This window comes from Macaca fascicularis, chromosome 6 (genome assembly GCF_037993035.2).
Source record: "Macaca fascicularis isolate 582-1 chromosome 6, T2T-MFA8v1.1".
Classification (NCBI taxonomy): Eukaryota; Metazoa; Chordata; class Mammalia; order Primates; family Cercopithecidae; genus Macaca; species Macaca fascicularis.
This window is the reverse complement of record NC_088380.1, coordinates 124984407-125006994: the sequence shown is the minus strand read 5'-3', so window position 1 is coordinate 125006994 and position 22588 is coordinate 124984407.

Below are 22588 nucleotides of genomic sequence, written 5' to 3'. Positions count from 1 at the left end.
CTGAAGTTGATTATTTGATTAAGGATATCATTTATTTTTATCTTATCCAACTACTTGTGTATTGGTTTAGAGAGCTATTTTTACAATCAGAAATAAAATTGAAATGTTATTAATTATACTACAAATTCAGAAAGCCGTATACTTGAAAAATGTGAGGGAATGCATAGCCTAAAGAATCTATGAAACAGCGATAGTATAGAAATTTATTTTTTATATTGTGCAATGGTGAAAATAACAATGAGTGATAAATTTTTCACTTTCTAAGATTATTTATTTAACAAATATGTACCTTACAGACATATTTGTGTTTATTAAATAAATATTAAATACATATATATTTGCTGAATACACACATATATTAAATAAATACATATGAATGCATACACAGTTCAGACTCTATGAAAAAGACAGAAGATTATATACTATCCATCACTATTGCTTCTTAAACTCTTACCACATGCTATCTGTGCTATCCTAAAGTATGTGAGATACAAAGAAGAGACCGAATTAACTCTACCCTGAAGGAACTCCTATTTATGCTGAAAATAAAGGCAAACCAATAAACAGAAAGAAATAGAAAGACAGAAAATATAAGTAATTGTATAGTACAATCTATAAATGCCAACAGGTTGCAGACAGAGATAAAAATCACTGAAACATATGCAAACATAAGGTAGTTCATTTTGTAAATATATTCATATTTTATCATGAGACTCATAATCCTCCAAAATGTTTAGAATTCTGTAAGCTAAGTTTTGGGGCAGCTAGACTGAATTTAAAATTATCAATATTTATAAAGGTAATTAGCCTATGTACCAAGCTGATGCAGAGGGAAGTCAGAATTGTGGGCAGCTCAGGGGGCCCTCTCGGTCTTTGATTGGGTGGATGGTTTCTTTCTGCCTGATAGTATTTACTCCTTGTGTGCGGTAGACAAACAAAATTGACTCAGTTGTGTTTGTCAGAAACACTAGTTTAGTTAAAACACATCACTAGGCAGCAAGAATCAGTGGAGTTCTCTATGGATCATTGGAATGAAGAGTGGTTGGGATGGTGGCATCTTGCCTTTTTCTTCCCCAAGTTTGTCATTTCTTAACCCAGTATACAACCAGTATGTTAGTCCACAGGTGAGTGTTAGACATTTAACCTTAGTGTGGTGGCTTTCTCAAATTCCAGTTGTAGTATTCAGAGTAATTACTCTGAAAGTAATTACAGGTGGTATGTGGTGTGTGTTCATATGTTAAGAACAACTACTCTACATTAAAAGATCCTTGATGGGGATCTAGAACTAGAAATACCATTTGACCCAGCAATCCCATTACTGGGTATATACCCAAAGGATTATAAATCATGCTACTATAAAGACATATGCACACGTATGTTTATTGCGGCATTATTCACAATAGCAAAGACTTGGAACCAACCCAAATGTCCATCAATGATAGACTAGATTAAGAAAATATATCACATATACACCGTGGAATACTATGCAGCCATCAAAAAGGATGAGTTCATGTCCTTTGTAAGGACGTGGATGAAGCTGGAAACTATCATTCTGAGCAAACTATCGCAAGGACAGAAAACCAAACACCGCATGTTCTCACTCACAGATGGGAACTAAACAGTGAGAATGCTTGGACACAGGATGGGGAACATAACACACCAGGGCCTGTTGTGGGGTCGGGGGAGAGGGGAGGGATAGCATTAGGAGTTATACCTAATGTGAATGACGAGTTAACGGGTGCAGCACACCAACATGGCACATGTATACGTATGTAACAAACCTGCACGTTGTGCGCATGTACTTTAGAACTTAAAATATTAAAAAGCAAGAAATCCTTGATGGGAGATGTATTTGTCTCATTCTCTTTTGTGTTTTCAGTTTTCAGGACCATGCCTGGCCCATAGTAATCCCTTAATTCATGCATTCATTAAAAAATGGAAGAATGAAGGAATAGCTTATGAAAGATGCTGCAAATTTATCTCTTAGTATTTCTACTATTCAAATCACATATATTTTCAGTATATTGTGTGGAATTTTATAGTTCATAAAATGTGAATTTTATGAATTCATATATGTTCAAATTCATATATGTTCATAATTTGGCAATACTTTTAAACTGTTTTTATAAGTATATTTGTTAATGTTTCTGAGATTCTCTTCTCTTTGATTAGTATTTACTTTTCCTAAATTCTGTGGCAAATAATAAACCTAATCAATTCTACTAGTATATTTTGTTGGATCTTTTATCATTAAAACAAATGAGGATATAACCATAAAATCTGCCATATTCACAGGACATTCTGAGGTTCTTTTAATATTAACCTTCCCTCAGTTTTGATAAAGACTGCTCTGTATCCTATTAGGAATACTGCAATAATTTCTTTTCAATTACATACAATTACGTTATTACTTAAAACACTTTTTTTCTTTCAGGCATAAATGAATCTTAAGCAGGTAAACAAATAATCTAAATCTCCAATATTAATATTCAAGGAACTTTTTCAGTTTGTCTATTTTGCTGTGTCATTCAGCTTCTTTCATAAACATCTACTTTAACTTTCATTTGAATTAAGCAGGTAGCATATTTTTTGGTACAAATTTTGATTTGAACTTGTGGATCAACTTTTTATTTTTTATTTTTATTTTTGAGACAGTCTTGCTCTGTCACCTAGGCTGGAGTATAATGGCGCAATCTCAGCTCACTGCAACCTCTACCTCCCAGATTCAAGTGATTCACCTGCCTCAGCCTCCTGAGTAGCTATAGGTACCTGCCACCACGCCTGGCTAATTTTTGTAATTTTTTTTTTTTTAAAGTAGAGATGAGGTTTCATTATGTTGGCCAGGCTGGTCTCAAACTCCTGACCTCATGATCTGCCTGTCTCAGTCTTCCAAAGTGCTGGGATTACAGGCATGAGCCACTGCAGCCGGCTGGATCAATTCTTTATCATCTTCCTCAAAACCCTCTGTATTTTCTATACGTAACATTGCAGGTTTCAAATGTGACACTTACCCTAGACAGATCTTCATTTTTTGTTGCCCTGTTCTGGAATTCTGTGAATGAAAAAATAGGAATTGTGTTCTCCCTCTGGCTGTTAATATGGTGAGTAGGCAAAAGAGAACCCTAAACTTCACAGAATATCACTATTAGCCCTGATATTATTAATGCTCATGATTTATCCCAGAATGTTAATTGATATGTTTACTCTAGGTGAAAACACTAATAATCCTTAGAAGTTTCTACTCCCATTTAGTTAAAATGTTAACAAGCTGATGACAGTTCAGAAATAAGTCATTACTGCCAGGAGAGAGGGAATTTTCTCAAGGAAATTTTAGTAAGAAGCATCTCTTACTTAAATCGATTGTCATTAAGTAGGCATGACTGGAAACCTAAGCACTCCCAAGGGTTTTGCTTGTTGTTCTATTTCTCAGAGTCACTCATAGATTGTCCAGCACAAAGAACATGCTGTAACGAGTCTTTCCTTGCTGAAACTCTTGCTTTATGGAAACAGTGAAGCAGGCGTACTAAGGCCAATGAGGTGACAGCACACAGGGAGAAGCCCCGGGTTCTGGGGTTGCACTGACTTCCTGTGCAGAATTGATGTCAATTATGAGTGTAAGCTCATTGAGTTAATAAATCCAATTTTTTTTTCTCCTTGAAAAGATTCCAAAAAATTGATGGAGGAGGATGAAGACTTTTTGAGAGCTCTTATACTGAGTGTCTTTACATTCAAATAATGAACGAAACAACTGGAGCCATAGCAACTCTACTATTGCAAAGCCAAGTTCTGTTTTTCTTTTTTTTAAAATGAATACTGTATTAAAAAATGTAGCTTGCTCAGGATTAAGGCCCTTCTCTTGCTCATAAACTGCTGTAATAGCCTCTTCTGTGCTTCTATTCTCATCTCTACCTTATCCATTTCCCACATACATAGCACCCTAATACCCTTATTTTTCTTAAAAAAAAAAAAATCAGATCATTGCCGCTTTAAGCTCCATAGGTTTAAACCTGCTACCCTAACCTACAAGGCCCTGAAGGGTCTGCCTCCTTCTGACTTGGCTGACTTCATCTTTACTGCTCCAAGCCTGGCTCATTATCATCTACTGATCCTGGCCTCCTATCGTTTACTCCAAGAAATTTAAGTTTGTTTCTACCTCTGACTTGCTTTTCTTTTGTTTGAAATACCTCCTCCCACCCTACTCCATCCACTCCAAAAAAAAAAAAAAAAAAAAAAAAAAAATCCTCTTTGCTTTGGTGGTTCTTTATGTTCAAACCTCAGTTCAAACACCACTTTTTGAGATATACCTTCCTGACTACCTTTTTGATTAGCCTCTCCTATTCACTCTCTATCATAATACCTGGTTTTATTTCATTCAAAGCTTTTTATTATTAATAGGAATTGCATGTGAGCAGAATATCTACCGTTCAGGGTAGTGCCCTAGCATCAAGAACAGTGCCTGGCACACAGACAGCACTTCGTAAGTGTTTGCCAAATGCCTGACTGATTAACAAAATATGAGGAAATACAGTGATATTTCATAGCCATGTTTTGTGAGCAGTGTAGAACTTTTCATGTGCCAGTCACTGACACTGGCATGCCCCAGGTATCAGTTGTTTAAATAAGCCTGAAGTTATTTGTTGGTTTATATTAGGAAAATCTTACAGAAAACCAAAAGGAATTATTCATCTATTTATTAATTTAAAACAAATTCATGATTCAGCAGCAAAAAATACAGAAATCCCATTCTTTGTCTCCACCCTCAGTTGTTAGTGGCTTTGAGAGATGTCTTGAATGAGAGGAGATAACCATTGCAGATAAAAGGCCAACTCAGGGAGAAGAAGTTATAGGCATATAATGCAGCAAAAGGAGAGACATAGCATTTTTGGAAATCAGGATGATCTTTGGAGACGTCAGGAATCGGGGTGATATATGAGAATGGTTGTGAAGTAGTGGTACGTTCAGAAAGATGGAAAGGAAGTAGTTTAGAGAGACTATTAGAACCAATCTCCAACCCAGCATATATTTCAGTAACAAACATCAAGACTTTGGAACTGTGGTAGTACAGGCAAGGTCTATGCAGAGCAGAGATGGAAGTGAGGATGAGAAGTGAAGAATATGGGCAAAGCTTGGTAGGACTTTGGAGGGAAGTTCTCTGAACAGTTGAGGCTGGTGCTGCACTGGACAAAATACAGTGTATGGGTTTAGGAGCCCCAGCTATGGCTTACTGGCTGTGTGACCCTTGTCAAAATGTGTGCAATCCCTAGTATCCAGGACAAGGCTACCTAAGATTGGTTCCAAGTGCACCATTTGTATAACTCATAGGAGCTGTGTTAGAGAAATGCCTAGGGTATGAGTAATATGCTGCATTGGCATTTTAAATCATTCTTGAAAGCTGTGTAAAGAAAATATTGACATTACTTGTTAGAGCTTTGCTGTGAATGAGCCGTGGAAGAAATTGGCTGAGATGTTAGAGTAGGCACTGTGAAAATCTGAGATGAAGGTATAAAGGGGCTGCACAGAAAAAGACAGCTGGGGTCATCCACAGTAGCAGATAAAAATTTGTCCCTCTGTGCATCATTAATGTAATTAAAAACCTGATTCCTGCCTGACATTTCATGCATCCACTGAGACACAATGGATGTCTATGGGAAGTAGCCTTGTTTTGAAAGATGAGTGATAGCTTGCAGTGGCTACCTGACTCACAAAAAGGATTATGAAGCCCTCCAGCTGTGCCTCCTTAACTAATGGATTAACAATTGCTATCATTAGGCACTTAGGATGTGCCAGATATTCTTCTCAGTACATACTCTTTCATTTGTCCTCATAAGAACTTGTGACATAGGCATTATTAATTACCCCCATTTCTCAGGTGAGAAAACTGATTCAGAAAAGATTAATTTGCCTAAGGTTGCACATTTCACATATGCTGAAGCGGGAATTCAATTCCAGGCATTCCAGCTTGTCTAGGCTGCTTGAGAATTATTCTACATTGAGACAACCTTATTTTAGTAGATCTCAATTTTAGGAGGCACATGGAGATTTTACAAAACTACACATAAACATACATGGACCCTTTCTCAGAGAGCCATCTTTTTGGCTCAAGTATTTGTATGTTTTGTTGGATTCTTAGAAGGTTCTAGTATGTACCCAAGTTTAAGGACCATTGTTTTTGTCTGTGGGTCAAATTACCTTGAACTGAAATATATTCTGTTCCTGAAAATAGTAATGATAATGAAACTTAGTCAGGATGTAGTGACAAACTAATGGGAGAACTCTTGTGAAAACATTTGGTAAATCCTTGACTGCCCGACTGGCCAGAAACACCTTCATAGGTAATTACAATAAAATCTCTGGTCCTCATCTACAACTATCTGATACATAGTATTAATTTTCTCAACAGGTAGTATGATTTAGCAGCATGTAGTATTTGAGCAATAATAATCTTAGTTCAAATTTTATGCATATGGCTTACACTTTGTAGTACATTGAATATCACCTAACTTCTCTGGGTAATAATTTCCTCCTCAGAAAAGTGCAGGCAATAATTTCTTTGCAGCCCTCCATGAGGATCAAATGAAGCGGTACCTCTGAGGCTCTTGTAGATATGCATCACTCATTAGTTGCTTTCCTTTAGAAGTGAGCAGAAATCCCACATGCCTTTTAAAGTCCAGAGCATTTGTTTTCAATGATAAAATATGCATTAGTTTTTATTCTCCTGCTGTTATAATATTCAGTCATTATAATCTTACAAAAAGACATTTTCTTGTATAGACTTTAATGGTTATCTCTCAAACTGCCAGATGGTTCCATCAACAACTTAAGAAATTTATGAAATTAATCCCTTCTAAACTTCACATGTAATTCTGTTTCAGTGGCTTCAAACAACAGCTTTCATTTGAATTCTGAAAAAAATTAGAGAATGATTTTCTTCATAAACTCCAAAATGCTATTTTGCTTGCCTCTTTTGAGCAGCGTCTGATATTGCTACAAAGGGATAAACAAGTAAGTCTGGAGCACAATTTTGCATTAGGATCTGAGAGATTTCATTTTTCTTCATAATCTTAATGGAATTAAAATATCAGAATAGAGGAGGGTTGGGTGAGAAAGGTGGAATTTTTATTTCCATTGGGTGTTACGTTTTATTTCTTCTTCTTGTTTTACTTTGTTGGATTTTTTTTGTTTTGTTTTGTTTTTGTTTTTGTTTTTGATACAGAGTCTTGCTCTGTCACCCAGGCTGGAGTGTAGTGGCGCGATCTCGGCTCACTGCAAGCTCCACCGCCGGTTCACGCCTTTCTCCTGCCTCAGCCTCCCGAGTAGCTGGGACTACAGGAGTCCGCCACCACTTCTGGCTAATTTTTGGTATTTTTAGTATAGACGGGTTTTCACCATGTTAGCCAGGATGGTCTCCACCTCCTGACCTCGTGATCCGCCTGCCTGGTCCCCCCAAAGTGCTGGGATTACAGGCGTGAGCCACCACACCCGGCCTGGACTTTTTTGTTTTTTAATTAGCATTCATCAGCCAAGAACTGAAAAGGGATTAGAAAGCTCAAAACATTTCCCTAGTGCCATCCCACTATGGTTCCATTGTAAAAGTCATTTATTTCTATTTTAATTTAGACTAAGAGTTGTAGGTCTCCACCACAGTGGTCCAGGAGATATAGGTGGTTCTGAGGCCTAGATTCATGCCTTCAGCATAGAAGGATTTTTCATCCTGAATCATTATTTATATGGTTTGGCTCTGTGTCTCCACCCATATCTTGTCTCAAATTATAATCCCCATAATCCCAACGTGTTGAAAGAGGGACCTCATGGGAGGTGAGAGATGACTGGATCGTGGTGGCAATTTTCCCCATGCTGTTCTTGTGGTAATGAGTCAGTTCTCACTAGATCTGGTTTTTTTTTTTCCTTTTTTTTTTTTTTGAGATAGAGTTTCGCTTTTGTTGCCCAGGCTAGAGTGCAAGGGCATGATCTCGGCTCACTGCACCTTTTTTGTCTCCCGGTTTCAAGCGATTCTCCTGCCTCAACCTCTTGAGTGGCTGGGATTACAGGCACATGCCACCATACCCAGCTACTTTTTGTGTTTTTAGTAGAGATGGGGTTTTACTATGTTAGCCAGGCTGGTCCAAAACTCTGGACCTAAGGTTATCCACCCATCTGGGCCTCCCAGAGTGTTGGGATTACAGGCATGAGCCACTGCAACTGGCCATCTGATGATTTTTTAAGGCAGTTTTCCCTGCTCTTCCTTGCTCTCTCTTGCCTGCCACCATATAAGATGTGCCTCTTCTCCTTCTGCCATGATTGTGAGTTTCCTGAGTCTTCCACAGCCATGAGGAACTGTGATGTGACTCATTTCTCTATAAATTACCCTGTCTTGGGCAGTTCTTTATAGCACTGTGAGAACAGACTAATACCGTTAATTGGTACCAAGGTAGCAGGTTACTGTTATAGAGATACTTGAAAACGTGCAAGTGACAGGCAGAGGTTGGAACAGTGTGGAGGGCTCAGAAGAGAGAAAGATGTGGGAAAGTTTGGAATTTCCTAGAGACTTGTTGAATGGTTTTGACCAAAATACTGATAATGATGTGGACAATAAAGTCCAAGCTGAGGTGGTCTCAGATGGAGATGAGGAACTTCTTGCTAACTGGAACAAAGGTCACTCTTGCTATGCTTTAGCAAAGAGACTGGCAGAATTTTGTCCCTGCCCTAGAGATCTGTGGAACTTTCAACTTGAGAGAGATGATTTAGGGTATCTTTTGCAAGAAAATTTTAAGGAGCAAAACACGCAAGAGGTGACCTGGTTGATTTTGAAAGTGTTCGGTCTTAGGAGTTTACAAAGAGATGGTTTGAAATTGGAACTTATGTTCAAAAGAGAAGCAGAGCACAGAAGTATGAAAAATATGCAGCCAAGCCATGTAGTAGAAAAGAAAAACCCATTTTCTTGGGAGGAATTCAAGCAAGCTGCAGAAATTTGCATGAGTAATGAGGAATTGAATGGTAATAGCCAAGAATATAAGGAAAATGTCTTCAGGGCATGTAAGAGACCTTCATGGCAGCCTCCTCCTATCACAGGCCCTGAGGCCTAGGAGGAAAAAGTGGTTTCATGGGCTGAGCCCAGGGCCCCACTGCTTCTCTGTGTAGCTTCAGGACTGGGTGCCCTGCACTCCAGATATGACTAAAAGGGGCCAATGCAAAGCTCAGGCTGTTGCTTCCAAGAGTGCAAGGTCCAAACCTTGGCAGCTTCCACATGGTGTTGGTCCTGTGGGTGCACAGAAGTCAAGAATTGAGGTTTAAGAACCTCCATCTAGACATCAGAGGCTGTATGAAAATGCCTGGATTTCCAGGCAGAAGTCTCCTGCAGGGGTCTAGCCCTCATAGAGAACCTCTGCTAAGGCAGTGTGGAAGGGAAGTATGGGGTCAGAATCCCCACACTGAGTCTCCACTGGGGCACTATCTAGTGGAGCTGAGAGAAGAGGGCCACTGTCTTCTAGACCCAGAATGGCAGGTCCACCAACAGTTTGCACCATGCACCCAGGCTGCAGACACTCAATGCCAGCCATTAAAGCAACCAGGGTGAGGGGCCGTACTCTGCAAAGTCACAGGGGAAGAGCAGCCCAAGGCTGTTGGAGCCCACTTCTTGCATCGAGGTGACCTGGATGGGAGACATGGATTCACAGGAGATCATTTTGGAGCTTTAAGATTTAGTGACTGCCCTGTTAGATTTTGGACTTGCATGGGCCTGTAGCCCCTTAATTTTGGCCAATTTCTCCCATTTGGAATGGGAGCATTTGTCCGATGCTTGTACCCCCATTGTATCTAGGAAGGAAGTAACTTGCTTTTGACTTTACAGACTTATAGGCAGAAGTGATTTGCCTTGTCTCAGATGAGACTTTGGATTGTGGACTTTTGAGTTAATGCTGAAACAAGAGTTAAGACTTTCAGGGACTATTTAGAAGGCATGATTGCTTTTGAAATGTGAAAGACATGGTATTTGGGAGGGATTGGTGGCCGAATGATATGGTTTGGCTCTGTGTCCCTACCAGTATTTCATCTCAAATTGTAATTTCTATAATCCCCAAGTGTAGAGGAAGGGACCTTGTGGGAGGCAATTGCATCATGGGGTGATTTCCCCCATGCTGGTGATTCCCCCATGATGGTGAGTGAGTTCTTGTGAGATCTGATGGTTTTATAAGGCAGCTTTCTCTGTTCTTACTAGATCTCTCTCACTTGCCACCATGTAAGATGTGCTTCTTTCCCTCTGCCATGACTGTAAGTTTCCCGAGGCCTCCCCAGCTATGTGGAACTGTGAGTCAATTAAACTTCTTTATAAATTACTCAGTCTTGGGCAGTTCTTTATAGCAGTGTGAGAATGGACTAATACAGTTATATAATTTACTAAAATAATATAATTATCCATAATTCCCTCTTTAATATTTTAAATAACTAGGTTTACAGTCACCTCCAGTTCTTGTGCTTATTTCTGAGAAATACTATTTCTTATTCTGGACTTGGCAAATAAAGACTGAGTTTCATTCTTGGCTGTGTCATTTATTACCTATGAAGCCTTAATCAAGTCAGGGATCCTCCCTTTATTCAACTATTAAATACTGTATAATTTATAGAGTCTTCCTGACAATTAAATTCATCAAATGTAATACAAATGTAAATTGTTAACTAGATATCTAGAGTCCTAGAATCCTTACTAGAGAGTGACAAGTTACCTAAGGGATGACTTGGAGTTATGAATGATATATCAGTTTATATTCAAACCAGGTCAGTCACTGGGACTGAATGAATAAGACATTTAGTAAATAATTATTTACTATAATGTACTGTACCATCAGTATGATGTACAATTACAGAATCAATACTCAGTGGACTGACCACACGTTTATACCATCTTTCTCCCAGTGGTAGGTTCCACATCACACACCCTGAAACAGATCCTCTAAACCTTCTCATTTGAGCCCCATTTCCTCCTTTATTTTCTGAACAATCTGACCTTCTACTTTAATGAGAAGACAAGGTCATCCAAGTTGACCTTTCTCAAAGTGTTTCCTCTCCATTATACTTCCATTTCTCTCTCATCTGAGGTGAATGCAGCAACCTGTTCCTTGACCTTATCTCCTTTCAACTCTCTGGGATATTTCTCTCTTTCCTTCTTATTTTGTGCCTTTTGTCTTTCCCTCTTTATTGACAGTTTCTCTTCTACTTCAAAACATACTTAGGTTTTTCTTTATTTTATAAACAAAACAAAAATTATTCCTTTATTCCCAAACTATTTGTATTGCATCCCTTTTTCACAAACTCCTCAACATGATCGTCTCCATGTTCTGGGCTTGCATATCTAGCTCCCCTTTACTGACTTGCTATACCCTGATGCTGTGGCTCCCCCACCACAAAATCTCCTCTTTCATGGATAACAGCCTCTCAGACACAACTTTCTTGTTTATTTTAGTCTTCATCCTTCTCTACCTCCTCTTCCTCATCCCTCTCCATCAGCAGCTTGGGTATGTTTGAAGGTTTTTTTTTTTTTAACCCTCCCTTCATACTTTTCATGATATTTATTTTTCTATATTTCTATAAATCATGTTACTCTTTTTTCAGTGGCTTTTCTTTTCATCGTGTGCCTTCAAAAAAGATTTTTTTTTAAGGGAGTTTATAACCACAGAAGTTGTTGCCCATCAAAGATTAACTGGAGCTTCTATTTCTTGTAGTCACTCATGGGCACAGTCTGACAGACAGAGGACCCACCTCAACTCATACTTCCCAAATTTCTAAAGCAGGGACCAGAGAATGTGGTTATTCACAAAATAGTACTTAAAACTTCCGTCCAGAAGAGATTCATATCACTTCTGTGCTTATTTCACTGATCAAACTAAGTCACATGGTGAAACCCAACTTCTCAGGGACAAGGAAGTGCAATCCTATTGTAGATCCTTAAAAAGGTCACTGAATGTGTTCAATCAATATCCCTAATAACTGCCACACTAATCAAGACAAATGTACACTCTTGCTTCTGTGGATCTTTTTTTTTTTTTTTTTTTTTTTTTTTTTTTTTTTTTTTGTGACGGAGTCTCACTCTGTTCCCCAAACTGGAGTGCAATGGTGCGATCTCAGCTCACTGCAACCTCCACTTCCCGAGTTCAAGTGATTCTCCCGCCTCAGCCTCTTGAGTAGCCTGGGATTACAGGCACATGCCACCATGCCCAGCTAATTTTTTGTATCTTAATAGAGATAGGGTTTCACCGTGTTGACTGGGCTGGTCTCGAACCCCTGACGTCATGATCTGCCCACCTTGACCTCCCAAAGTGCTGGGATCACAGGTGTGAGCCACTGTGCCTGGCCACTTCTGTGGATCTTTTTTTAGGCCTCTTATCTCCTGATCATCAGCTAATTTTTTTTCTTTTTCAAATATTGCCTCCATGAACAAGGCTTTGGGATTTAGATCTGCTGTCCTGTTCTGTTGACTAGTCTCTTCTCTAAATTATTACAAGTCTTCTTTAGAATTAAATTGAGACTTATCCTATTCTGATAATATAGCAATTATAATTTTTGTCCTTGACTTGTGTCTACTATTATGGATTATGATCTTTGAGCAACTCTGGGACTAAGTTATTATTATTATTATTATTTTCAAGATGGAGTTTCGCTGTTGTTGCCCAGGCTGGAGTGCAGTGGTGCGATCTTGGCTCACCATAACCTCTGCCTCCCAGGTTCAAGCAATTCTCCTGCTTCAGCTTCCTGAGTAGCTGGGATTACAGGCATGTGCCACCATACCCGGCTAATTTTGTATTTTTAGTAGAGATGGGGTTTCTCCATGTTGGTCAGGCTGATCTCGAGCTCCTAACCTCAGGTGATCTGCCTGCCTCAGCCTCCCAGAGTGCTGGGATTACAGGCGTGAGCCTGGCCTATCTTTTTATAGATAACTTGTTCATATTAAATGCTAAGATTGCCGAAAGTCTTTTGAAAGGCACTTTAAGGGCTGGGTGTGGTGGCTCGTGCCTGTAATCCCAGCACTTTGGGAGGCCAAGGCAGGCAAATCACTTGAGATCAGGAGTTCAAGACCAGCCTTGCCAACATGGTGAAACCCTGTCTCTATTAAAAATACAAAAATTAGCTGGGTATGGTAGTGCATGCCTATACTCCCAGCTGCTAAGGAGGCTGAGGCAGGAGAATTGCTTAGACCCAGCGGGGGTGGAGGTTGCAGTGAGCTAGGATCACACCACTGCACTCTAGCCTGGGAGACAGACAGAGTGAGACTCCATCTCAAAAAAAAAAAAAAAAAAAAAGCATGGCACTTTACTACATATAATATAGTAAATACTCAAAAACCTTGCTCAATTAAATTGAGCATATTGTGAATCAGTTTTAAAAATTAAAGATATATATACAGAGATAAATAAAACAAAGTTTTTAAAATAAAATATTTATTTGTGTTTTATTTTCATATTCTATAATGAATTAGTGTGGCCAGGAAGATGCAAGAAGAAATAAGCATACTAGGCTTAGTGAACTTTTATTTTTACCCAAGTGGGTCAAAGATATTGTGAAATATACCAGTGCTGATATGGATTGGCTAGACCTTTATCACTTCTGTTTAAGTCCTATCCTCCATAAGGTTCTACTTCCCCAACTGACCTTAACACCTTCTTACTAAAATTCCTTCTTGAAGGAATGGAGAAAGCAAAAGGAAGTGAAATTCAGCATCATACTTGATTTGCTGTCCTTTTTAGCATATGTATGGATATTTTATGCATACCTCATTCTATAATCGCCTCCAACTTACTGCCTCTCTTCCTTTGGTCTTACCCCCCAGAAGAGCAGTAAGGCTCTATTGTATTATGTACTATAAATAGTGATAATACACAGTAATAAACATATTTCAGGCTCAGTTGAAATTGACAAAAATACCAACTTATAGTAAGTTTTTTTTATAAACACCTCAAGTTCATTGTGGAATGAAGTGGGACTAAAGTAAGTCAAATAAAGCTCTTAGGTATATAAAGCACACACTGTGTAATGTACTCTGAGCTGTGCCTCAGTGAAACTGGATATATGGATCAAATGCTTTAAAAAATCTGAACAGAAAGATTAAGATAAAAGAATCAGAATCAAGAGTGGCATAAGTAGAGATGCCTCAATAAGAATATGAAGTATGATTGAATATCACAAGAGACAGAATTCAGTACATAGAATATACAGAATAGAAACTGATTCAAGAAGACGTTAAACCTGAGATGAAAGAGGTTTGGGGGATAGTTATTTGACCCTTGAAAATAAATACCAATTAATTTATTTCTCACTATTTAGAGCCATGCACTAAATGATTAGCCTTATAAACAACAAATTTATTTCTCATAGTTCTGGAGGTTGGGAAGTCCTAGATCAAAGCACAGGCAGATTCGGTGTCTAGTGAGAGACTGCTTCCTGCTTCATAGACATCTGTCTTCTCCATGTGTCCTCATATGGCTAAAGGGGTGAGGAAGTTCTCCAGAGTCACTTTTACAAAGATATGAATCCCTTTTATGAGGGTTCCAATCATCTCCCAAGGGCCCTCCCCCAGACATACCATCACATTGGTGATTAGATCTCAACATATAAATTTGGGGACGACACAAATAGTCTACAGTACTATCTCTCTCTGTCAACATCCTATTGACTCCACCTATGGGTAATTTGTTATGAAAAATAATCTTACCACTGTTAATGAAGTTCACCAAATTCCTTCAGTTTGTGAAGAAAATCCTTAGATATGACTGACACAAAATTTGTTAAGTTACAATAACTTCCTTTAGCAATGGTTTGCCATAAAAAACACTTTCTAGGGGGAGGATTGAGGAAATAACTTATTCAGTAAAATGGTTGGTTATTTAGTTAACTTGGCTAATTTATATGTTGTTTATATTTAATAATAATATTAGTTCTTTTTCAATTATTTATTAGGTAAGATTTATAACCTATGTCGTTTCACATCTGTTTCTCTGTTACCTCAAACTTGGTTTCTCTATTCTTTTTGTTAAAATTAGTAGTATTTTAGTCAGTACAACATTTACAGTTTTGACATGCAAACCAGCATGAATTTCTTTTAAAACAAGACCAGAGTGATTCAGATTGAACAGAAAGGAGAAACTTGATTATATTTTCTGTGAAATAATTTCTGCAATATTGATTCCTCACTGATTGGATGGCTCCCTATTCCGCAGAATCTTTTATAGATTAACATGAATTTCACTGTAAGATTGCCATAATTCCCAGTTACAAAATTGACTTCATAAATTTGCAATTTTTGCAGTATTTTTTAGCTAGACTTTTGAATAGTTGGCCATCCTAAAAACATTCAGTCTTTTGATGTACGAACAACTGTAAAATGTAATTTATCCTTTCCCTTACAATTAAAAAAAAATTTGAAGCAAAATAGAATTGATGTAACTGTGAATGGTTGACCTTTGTTTACCAGTCAACCATGAAAGTATCTGAAAATACACCACTTCTACCTTTCATTTATTTCCAAAAAAGTTGCACCTAATGTCTATCTGTGCTATTGTGCGTTGGTGAAGGTGATTTGTGTATTAAGTCAAACAAAAAACTTCAGAAATTGCTGTCATAGAATGTGCCTGTTCTAAGTAGTTGAAATTAACACAGTCATATGATCCATTCCTGGACTCTTGATCATTCAATCAAAAGGAGAAATTTAAGTATCTCTGGTCATCCTGCATTTTTTTTTTTTTTTTAAAGAATAGAGTTAAAAATCCTTTTCTCTTCTGACTTTTGATTTTGTTGTATTTTAGCCAGCATTTAACCTGTGGTAAGACAGTGAAGAAGAGTTATTACTTGTTACTACATTGTGCATGGAAAGTCAGTTTTTCTTTTGCATAAAAATGGGAAGCAAATCAGTTTGTGTCACTTCACGTAGAGTGAGAAAACTATTCAAACAACACTGTCAATACGACACAATACTTTTCAATTCCATTAATTCTTCATGTCACTTTGGATAATATGTTATTATAGGATGGTCTTGAAATAAAGTGATCTGTGTACCTCATTTCTTTACTTTGTCCTATGAAAGACTTGGAAATGGTGGCTCTGTGAATTAGATTTGTCCTGATCTCAAGTCATCACATTGCTATATAAGGTATATGGTAATAACATTGTGTCCTATTCTAAACTATTAGTTTAATACTGTATCAACAAAAATAATTTGTTTTCAGTATTGAAATTATAATTAAAAGGTATTTTGCATCTGGGGTTGTAATTTTATTAGCTATCTATATTTTCCAATGAAGAAGTGAAACAGATGGATTCTTTTATTAAAAAAAAAAAGAGAAAATTTGCCTTCAGATAGATTGTCTTCAGGCCCTCTCCCTACTCTATCTATACCTCATGGGGGTATTGTAAGTCTGTGCTAAACTCTACCACTAGCCATTCTATGTGTTTTAAGAAATAATTGTCTTTTCAACCACATTCAAATAAACATTTTGGTACTCTGTACAACCTGATTCTGATTATGTAGCATGCAAAATTCAAGGGATCAAATCACTAGCAATTTGCTTCCCCAAGTTGCTTTCTTAAATCAGCTTTTAAATAGATTTATGTTGCCTGTGGATATAAAGCAGTGGAGTAAAACTAAACCTTCCTGATTTCCAAATCAGCATTTAAAGAGCTATAATTCATATTTAATGAAGAAAAACAGCTAAATAAGCATCCATAGCATTTAAATAGAGACTTTTTGCTCATAAAGTTTTTATCCCTCGCTAAAAGCCCCTTTACCATATCTTTTTATTATACTTTGATGCAAAAATGCTAAAAGGAAGTTGGATATTGTTAAATTGCTATTAAATTATAAGAGAACAAATATTAAGAATAAATTTCAGCTCAGTTAACAAAGACAAGCTTGGCAATTTTCCTAACTTGTGCTCAGCATTTTAGTTTTCAAACAGAGAAAATGTTTTATTGCCAACAGAACATGAAACAATATTGAGGCCAGATGTCTTTGACCTTTTGTGTAAGAAAAAAAGCACTTTCTATTTCATGGCTAGGCATCCTGTTTATAAATGGCTATATTGTGGTGAAAACTGACTTTGTTTTACCTGTGAAATTGGGTTTGACCATTTTTCCTGAAATAAAGATGGGTTGTTGAGATCTGCTTGCCTGAAGGCAAAGTAACATAAAATTGATAGCATAATGCATGTGTATCTGGGGCCTCATCACTGCTCAAGTATACACGCCTTGAATCTCCATCATCAAAAAACATCTCATCTCTATGTCAAAGCCAACAGCAGGTCCAACTGAAATAACAGAATACACTGTGTGTGCACTAACTGATTTCCTCAGAAATTTTTTTCATTGGTTATAGGTCTCAATTTTGCTTCATATTTGGTCTTATTTTTTATGCCTGACCAGTATTGAGGAAGAATGATAAGATATGTCTAGAGAGTGTGAACTATTAAGAACATTACTGTAAACAGACACAAATTTCAGCATGTATATTTGTCTATCATTTCTAACTACACTTACAAAAATACCATCTTTTCATCCAGGAATGACTGTCTTTCACATTTCATTATCCTAGGCAAAGAAAATAATATCATTGGCCTCAAATCCACTCAGTTGTCTAATCAGCTTTAAGCTTAAAAACAGTCCTACTATAATATTAAAGGCATTTATTGAGCTTTTACTTACATATCCAACTGTTTATTAAGCTCTTGCATGTGGAAATTTGGAAATTTAATGTAATCTCTTGTAAGAACACGAATAAAAGGCTTAAGTATTTGTTTGTATTTCTGTCTTCTGAAATATACTTGCTTTTCCATAGAGGGTGTTGGTATCCATAGCAGTACTTTCCTTTCTGTCAGAAGTTTTGATCATTGCCAAAAGACTAGTTTGTCCTGCAGATATGAATCTCTGTATGCTTGGGAATAAAATTTAAACTGACTACTGACTTAGTGTCTCATGTAAAAGAAGGATGACTGTGAATTTCTTTGGGATTGAATGGAGTGTCCTATTGATCTCTGAAATGAAATATAAGTGGTACCCAATGGACTGCCTATTTTAATGCAGCACAGCAAATGCAATGAATTGCCTGATTCTCTAGGGCCCTGTAGAAAACTACCCAGAGCATGGTTTTAATGGAGAAATGGCACAAGGAAATTAAGTATAGGGCCTCCTAGTACTCATCAATTAAGGCCATGACATCTGAATCATTGCCTCAGAATTACACAGGGTCTTGATAGAATTTAAGAATGGAGTGGGGTCTGGTATTCAGGCCAAGGGTTGTTTATGTACAATGATTCACTCTGTATCTGAAGGACATCTACAGCTATTGACCTGTTTACTGGTTTATGAAGGTGAAAGAACCCTGTGAATGTCAGAATTTTTAATTGAAATTGTTTATATACTCTGCCACTGTTGAAAAACATACGCAGCACACTTTGGATGACAGTCAGCTTTGGGCAGTTGGCTTCAGTGTGTCAGCCTAATATTTGTGGGTTTACCTTCCATCTGCATAGTGCTCATCATTAGCTTGAGGTGGATCTATCATATACATGGGAAGAGTACAGTTCTGATAATCCAACACCTAAGTGTATTAATTTGGCATAGCATTCCCGTCAAAACATTTAAAAAGTTGCAAATGGAATAGAATATACATAATGTATATGTATCTCTGGCTTTGATACTCCTCAAGTGATGAGTGATGATATGCTATATATGCCTTGAATCTGATTATGAAAACTATACATGTTCATTATAGAAATTTAGAATTTGCAAGGAAAGTATAAAGTAAAAACTGCCTATGTATTACTTTTATATATGTCAGAAATATATGTAATATTATATAAATTTCTATCAATATGTACATACATGTAACATTTAAATCATATGTACATATATGTTATATATTTATATCACAATGTGTACATATATGTAATATATATTTATATCACAATATGTATACATGTAATGTATATATTTATATCACAATATGTACATACACAAAATTCTGACTTTAATTTTTCTATTTTACATGTTAAATACTAATACATACTACCATTTTAATTGCTTCATAGCATTCTATATTGATGTAACGTTATGTATCAATTAATCATAGACATTTAGATTGTTTCCAAATTTGCAGTATAATCTGTAACTTGAATAACCCTTTATAGAAATCATTTTACAATCTCTGCTACTTTTTCAGAATAACTTTTGAGTAAAAGTATTAAAATAGCTGGGCTGTTCATTATAATAATTCCTATATGTATTGCCAACTTGCCTTCTAGAAAATCATACTGATTTTAATCCCCACAAACATTATATAAGAATTCCTATTATCTCATTCTATAACCAATAATAAGAATTCTTATTAAAAAAATTCTCAACACAGAAACAGAAAACCAAATACCACATGTTCTTACTCAGAAGTTGAACCATGAGAACATATGGACACAGGGAGGGGCACATCACACACGGGGGCCTGTCGGGGGTAGAGGGCAAGGGGAGGGAGAGCATTAGGACAAATAGCTAATGCATGCAGGGCTTAAAACCTGGATGACCGGTTGATGGCTACAGCAAGCCACCATGGCACGTGTGTACCTATGTAACAAACTGCATGTTCTGCACGTATCCCAGAACTTAAAGTATAATTTAAAAAAATTCTTCACCAATTAATAGACAGAAAGGCATTTCACTTTTAAATGTGTATTTTCAGTTACTTAAAGTGTTGAATGCTTTTCACATATTTATCAGCAATTTATGCATCTTATTTAGTGCACTATCTGATTCTGTAATCTACCGAAGTCCTTCCTACAGATGTTTGCTTTATTCTTATTAATTTAATGATCTCTTTACATATTAATATCAACACTTTTTTTGATCATATGTGTTAAAACTTTTTTCCCCCTCAGTTTGCGGTTTGGAAGAGGCATTTTTCCAGTGGATTTTTGATTCTAAATTTTACTTTTGGTAGTCCAGTGGGTAGGCACACTGACTCAGCACTTGGGAGAAGGAAGTCAAAGAACGTGCTGGACATTAAAGAAGAATAGAGTGAAGAGAGGTGATAGCAGACTGCAGTTCATGTTTTTATATTGCAAACTCATATATGGAAGCAAGGAGTTTACTGTAGATTCTTACATAACCATTTGAGAGCCATTAAGAATCTCCTCCTACAAGCACTAACTTGTGGTGGGACAGATTAACAGGCAAGTGATAGGTCGGGTTAAGATGAATAAGCCATTCTATGTGATTGAGGTGATAATTAGAAAGGTACATTAACTCTCAAGGTCATTAAGCCCTCACATGACATACTGCAGTTTAATTTACTGGTGACCTTTAAGAACTGGTAAACTTTCAAATGTAATTTTTCAGAGAGATGTTATTCAAAGGAGGCCACCTAATGGGGCTTAGGGTGAGTCTGTGGTCTGTCACACACTATCTTATTGGATCCCATACCCTGGGCTGACACCATTAATTACAGATTACTGAAGATGGTGCCTTTGGCCACCAAAACCGTCTGTCTGTCCGGCGTGTGTTAAGGAGTTGTTTTTCTCCAGAGTTACGCTAACTGTAGCCTGAAAAAACCTTGTCCCCTCCTGGGAGCCGTGTTTATTTACTTTAACTGCCTTATCTATTATTCCAAGGACTTTAGAACCATTAGGGAGATGGATATTGCATGTTCTTCCACGGCAAAGAAATTAATTTTAATCAAGCAAATGTCACTTTTTATTCCACTCATTGAAGACTGCAATGTTGAAGTGACTTCACTGACAGCTTTCACAAGCCCATCATTTAAGGTAATGGATAAAATGGAACATTTTACTGGAGCAAGGTTCATTTCTTAGCAAGGCATCACTACACTTACATCACTCTTGCTAAGAATACAAATGTATAATAAAAGAGTGGTAGATGAACAGATATATTGTGATATCTTTATGGTAACTTTTTAGTAATTTTAATTTCATCTCTATTCCTCCTTATGGGAGATTCTTTTTTTGATTATAGCATGTAACCCAGAAGAAGCATCCTCAGTAGGTAAAGTATGAATCCTATAAGGATGTGAGGATTGAAAATGATAAAACTTGGGAAAGAGCTTTGAAAAAACTATAAAATACTTTAGAAATCCTAGGTACTGAGATGATTATTTATAGGCAAAATGCAACATCTTGGCCTTTACTTCCAACTTTCGAAGAGATCATGATTACTAATAGAGATAGAATGAATAAACATTGATAAGGGCAAAGATGAGGGATAAAAACCTTAAGACAATAGAAGAATGTCTGCTAAAGTCATTGAACATAGAGGAGGAGAAATTCTGGGGGGTGAGGAAGGGCATTGAGGTTGCTTTGTTTTTGCTTAGACATCTGTATAGATCCTTAATCACAACATAGAGTCAAGAAGTGCAATAAGTTTTTAATGTTGACCCATTTATCGTGCTTTTCCTTCATGCTGTTGAGTCAGCATGATGCACAGGAAATAGCCTGAACTGCAAGGCAAGAGAATTGTGTGTGAGTACCAGCCATGCCACCGGCTAAATTAGTGACACTAGGAAATTTACTTATCTCATTAGTTTCTCCATCTAAAAACGGGTGTTTGAGATTAGCATTTTCTAAGGTGAGATATATACACAGTGATGACAGTTAAGATTATTTTAGGTGGTGTATGCAACCTATTAGTTATGCATTTATTTCGATGCATATTCAAAAAATATGCATGTAATTTTCTGGATGTTAATGCTAAGTAAAAAGAAAGTGAAAAATGTTTAGCAAATAATAGTACTGATGGGATGCAGATATGGCAAGAATCATGAAGGAAAGGCATTTGGAAAATACTGGGCTAGCTTATCTGTAATTTTACATTGGGCTCTAACATTTAAGGCATTAATTTCTTAATTGAGAATAGAAGGTCAATGGCAACTTTTGGAATGATATCTCTCTGTTCATTTCTATAGATTTCTGGATCACATTAGGCCAGTTAGACTCCTCTATGTGGGCATCAATCACTCCAGAAACTGCAATATGATTTTAGACTACAATAAGTATAATGGGCATGATTATTAATATACATCATATTCAAGGCAAGCAAAGAGGGAGGAAGTGGACCTGGTAATAGACCACAGCGGGAACACACTTCAAATGTGCAGGCTGGTTCAGGGACTGCTGACCTCTGTCACTTTTGTCACATCCTGCCTTGCATTATCTCTGCAGACAAGGCTGCTTTGTATACTGTGTGATTTTACCCTTCCAGCGGGTTCTAAAAAGTCAAGCCATTCCATTCTGGAAAAGGGAATAGAAAAAGCCACCTGAGGACTCTTCCTTTGCCTTCTTGTGCCATTTTATTAATTTTAGATAATCTCTACTCAAAAGAGAGGATTCTCAAACCTTTTTGGGTACGCTTATAGGAAAATTTTAACTAACCATGGAAACTGCTTCAGAATATCCTGCGCATCTGATTGTATTGCTTTATTATTCAGTGATGAGAAAGCAATCATACTGCACTGCCTTCTACTGAAACTGTGAAAGAAATGAGAAGTGACACCAACTGCGTTGCAGTCTATTTATCAATAGTAACCAGGTATTTTATAGAACTCTTACCAAAA